This window comes from Molothrus ater, unplaced genomic scaffold (genome assembly GCF_012460135.2).
Source record: "Molothrus ater isolate BHLD 08-10-18 breed brown headed cowbird unplaced genomic scaffold, BPBGC_Mater_1.1 matUn_MA521, whole genome shotgun sequence".
NCBI lineage: Eukaryota > Metazoa > Chordata > Aves > Passeriformes > Icteridae > Molothrus > Molothrus ater.
Window position 1 is genome coordinate 97,714 of NW_023416699.1, and position 4,992 is coordinate 102,705.

The window sequence follows — 4,992 nt, forward strand, 5'->3', positions numbered from 1 at the left end:
CACTCACTGCTGATACTGACTTATCCTGCTGAGAACATGAACTGTCTGTACCCATCTTCAATACCTTTTTCCCCCTCAGCAATTTCAATAGACTTCTTCTTCTTGATTGTATCTGTTCCCCCTCAGCCATTTCAAGATCTGTTTCCCCCCTCAGCAATGGACTATAATAGAACCTTGAGTTAACCAGGACTTAACCTTGAGTCAACCAGACAGGGCCATTATCTTCCCAACGTGACTAGGCAAACTCTGTCGGCTGGACTATGAGGACTTAGTCTCTCCACATTTGGTAGCTATACTCCTGTCTTGGTTCAGGGCAAATTTTGGGGAGAACCCCCAAAGGGGCTCCTCTAGGAAAGCAGATTCATTTGGCCCCTCCCCTATGAAATATTAATCCCAATATTACTGGGTGGGACGTGCCTGGGCTCGTCTGACCCTTGCTGCTGTGCCAAAGGCGGCAGCTGTGATGTTTCACCTCAGAGATACATTTGGCCGGCTGGATCGTGCAGCTAGGCACTCGCAACAAATCCAGGCATAGTAGAAACTCAGTTTACCTCTGGTGGAAAAGGTTCAGGGGACGGTGAAGAGAAAAAGGAGAGGATTCTGCTGTAGAGTTTTAATCCAGAGTTTATTCCAGGATGACAGACCTCTGAATCCTGTAACAGCTCCCAACAGAATCCAGACCACATGGTCCCGTGTCCTTTTAAGCCCGGGGACAGGGGGAGGGGAAGGCACAGGTGAGCCACCAACCAGGTGGGAGGAGGGGAAGGCTCAAAGGATAAAGACACTTGGACAGGCCAATGAGCCCGGACCTGAGGGGCATCTTTTGAACTTCTGCCAACCACACAATGACCCTGCTGGAATGTTAAGACTGATGGACAGCACTTAGCAGGAGGGCAAAGGGGGAGGGGAAAGGACAGATTTCACCAATCCCAACACCTGAGGGATTTTCCTGTTTCCTGAAACAGGAAATGGCGTCACACTGCAACACTCCCCCCAACCGGTCCAGGAGAAAATAGCTCCTTGGAAAGAGGTGGAAAAAACCTGTTTATTAAACAATAAAACCTAAACAATATTGAACAATAAAACCCCTTGTTGCTCCAAAAGAGATGACAAACTGAGAAAGTCCCCTCCCTCGGTTGCAGTTCAGCTCACACAGGCTCTTATCAGTCCCTCCGGTGCTGGAAATGTTGCGGGCCGGGCACGGCCTGGTGGGCCACAGGTGCGAGCTGCCGGTGCTCTTCTGGGTGTTCAGTCCAGAGCAGGTTTCAAGAGGTCCAAAGAAAAGGGAAAAAAGAAAAGAAACCACAGTCCAGGGAACTTCCTTGCCTCAGCAAGCTAAAACTAACTAAAAGCAAAGGAGAGCTCTGTCCCACTGTCTGTTCATCCACAGACAACACAGTCCAGGAGCAGGAATGTGGAGGAGTGAGTGCAGTGTCTGAAAACAAACTGCTGCTTCTTCTCTCCCCCCTTCACTCTCTGCAACAAGTCTTAAAGGTGCAAAACTTATTATGCAGCATAAACAGAACAAGATGATTGGGGATAAAAGCATCGTATAGTCAGCTTAGGACAACTCCCTCTCTCTTTCTCCCCCTCTTTTCTATTCTTTTCCTCTCCCTAATTCCTTTCATGCATTTGCTGTGGTCATTCTATAAAGGTGCATTTGTTTGGATTGATACTGCAATCCCCTTTCCGTGTTGTCTGTTGCACTCCGAGATCAGTTAACCAACCATCACCACCCCCATTGGTATGAGCGGATCGTGACATTAAATTGGCATCATGGACAGGATTCTGATAGACAGAAGGGTCTGCAAGGCTGTTTGTAGTCTGTAACAGGGGAAGGACGATTTGCTTCAGCCACACCTAGCCCCTCATCGCGAAAGGGTTGAACGAAGCTGGAAAGCAAGGAAAGCTCTTCGAATTTCCCACAAACTGCGCACGCCCAGGTGAAATACGCCCCCATACTCTATTGAGAGTTCTGTCTTTAGAATTTCCCAAAAAATCTCTTAGCGCAAAAGGGGAAACTGTTTTTTGTTTATGTGTGAATTTGGACTGTCTGGGAAGGAAGGGACAACTTGAAGGAACTAAGCAGGGCCTCCCAGGGAGATTTGGTCTCTTCACCCAGCCAGGGAAGCAAAGGGGAACACAGCAAAGGCTGTGAGATTGTCTAACTTAAGTTTGCACCTCCCTGTCATGGTTTTGGTCCTTTCATAAAATGACTGAAAACTCTAGCACAAAAGTTAAAGCTGAATTTTCTGCTCTGCTTGCTAAATAGAATGCCAAGCCTTCTCCAAGGGGGGAGGTTTGGGCAGAGAACAGCTGGTTTAATTTAGAAAATGTCATAGATAGAATTTGTTCTTTACAACATGAAACAGAAGTTAAACTGGGCAAAAATAAAACCATCCTCTGCTCAGTTTCGGCAGCTTGTCTCACAGCAGCCATAGAAACCCTTTTTAAGCAAAGAAACGAGGAAATAGCAAGAATAGATTCCCTTCAAAACCTAGTTGAAATTTTGCAGAAAGAATTAAAGGAAGATAGAAATGAGATCTATATGTTGCGAGCTGCCCTTAGAGAGGAACTTGCTAAGAATTCACATCATACTCATTCCTCTACAGAGCCAGAGGAAGAGGAAACTCCTGATGTTAAACAAATCTATCCCCGTCAGGAACTTGAGGCAGTAAAAAATTGGAGAGAATACTGCTGTCCTCGCTTGAGGCCCTTGGTTCAAACAGAATAGAACTATATTAATGATGAGGATTGTTGGAATGTTGGGGGACATAAGACAGATGATGCACTTTGGACCTGGTTAACATAAGAGATTTGATAACAGGATGCCTTGGCATAAACAAATGGAACTTTGAAAATTCGACCTGGATTGCAAGAAGATTAAATCAAACAGGTTTACTGGCAAAAGAAAATCGCATTAAACTCTGCAAGCAAGAGATGTTGTTATATGCGTAAGTTTGTGTATGTGATTTTAACCTAATCATTGTAGTACACATTACTAGTCTCCCTGAAATGGTATATAAGTGCTTGTATCCCACAATAAAATTGGATTCTGATTACCGAGTGGGTCTCCCTGTCTCTCTGCATTGCCGAAAGAGGATCTTGACCCACATATCACAACTAAACAAATACCGTTCAGTGCTACCGAATTAGCTAAGCTGTAAAAAGAATTCGGGCGCCTCCCACAAGAATCAGAGACAGAATATGTCTTCCGAGTGTCCCTCGATGGTGGAGATCAAATTAAATTAACCGGAGGCCAGTGGGTACTGGGGACATGGAGCCTTCTTCACAACAGGAGATAAGGAGGTAAGCGTGATGCATGGTCCCTGACACAGGGTGCGTCTTTCTGGGCCGGGAGAATGAATCCTTTGGAAAGGGGTGACCCCCTGGCAATCGTTGACACCTACCGACCAGCTCTTAGAAAGTGTCCACAAAGCCGCCTGCCTGCAAAAGATTGATGAAAAGAAATTAGTTCCTGGTTTTGAATGCCCAATGCAATTACCTGTGAAGCCAGAACTAATGACCAATTGAACTCGTGGGCTTCCAGAAACACTTAAACATACAGCAATGACTCTACAGAAAACCATAATGGCTTTGAATCCTGTAGAAAGACTAGATAAGATTCCTCAGGAATTCCCCTGACCAAAGTGGACCTAGAGATCCTGGCTTCACTCCCTACTCTTCCCCCTCACAGCCCTCAGCTTCTCAATCTGATTCACCTGCCAGTAGCCATAAAGTTTGGACATGAGCTGAAGTTGCAGTAGATCTGATTAATTATTGTAGACAATATGGAGCTATAAAAACCCCGGCATAGAAATCAGAAAATAACAAAGGTGTTTGGTTTATTGGGGCTCCTCACAGTGAAAATATAGAGAAAGGAAAACAGATCTCTAACTGCCACCGTTGGTGGTTGTTGGGAATTCAAAAGTGGGTCCCCAAAGAGGTGATGGATGGTTTGCCCCTTGAGAAATTGCAGAAAATAATAAATAATTGGCACCAGCGAAAACCGAATCCATTGGCTCAACCCAGTGCACCCCTCCCTTCTCAGGGACCAAAACTAACCCTCCCCCAGCCTCTCCCACAGAACACAGGCAGTGAACCAAAACCAACAGGGTTTTCGGGAAACAAATCTCTCTGCCGCTTACAGGCGGGCAAAGGGGCGGAGCTTGGGTTTATTTAAGAATGCTCACTAAAAATAAATCAGGATATAAATTAAGCCCAGCTATCACGGGCCTCCACAGGCTACTAGTAACCTTTTTGATTGACATTGGGGCTCAAATCTCTGCACTAACAAAAAAGGATGCCCAGAGGTGTGGAATTGTTCCAACTAAGAGACAATGCTGTGTTCTTAATGCTCTGGGAACTACAGAATCTATGAATGTTGCCTTAGCCAAACTGACGCGCCCTGGAAATGAGCATCAACTAGTCATCAAAATGGTAATTGGGAACATTCCAAATAATTGATTAGGAATGGGTGTCCTTGCTGGGAGGCAGTGGGAAGACTCTGAGGGATTTCTGTGGTCTTTTGGCACACTGCCACTTAACATTAGGCTGCTTCAAACCGCACCCTCCCTACCCTATAATCAAACAACTAATGTAAAACAATACCCTCTACCTTCTGGTGCCAGAGAAGGTATCAAAGCGGTTCTACAGGACTTGAGAAACCAAGGGGTAATAATTCACACACATTCTCCTTTTAATTCACCGGTATGGCCAGTCTGAAAAGCCAGTGGAAAGTGGAGATTTACAGTAGATTTTCGCAGGCTTAATGCCAACACAGACCCTCTTACAGCACTGGTCCCAAACTTAGCTGAATTAATAACATCAATTCAAGAAAAGGCTCACTCAATCATGGCAATGGCAACTATGGATGTCAAAGACATCTTCCTTATGATACCTATACAGCCAGAAGATAGGGACCATTTTGCCTTCCCATGGGAAAGGACAGAAATACACTTGCACTAGGCTTCCCCAAGGCAACAAACACTC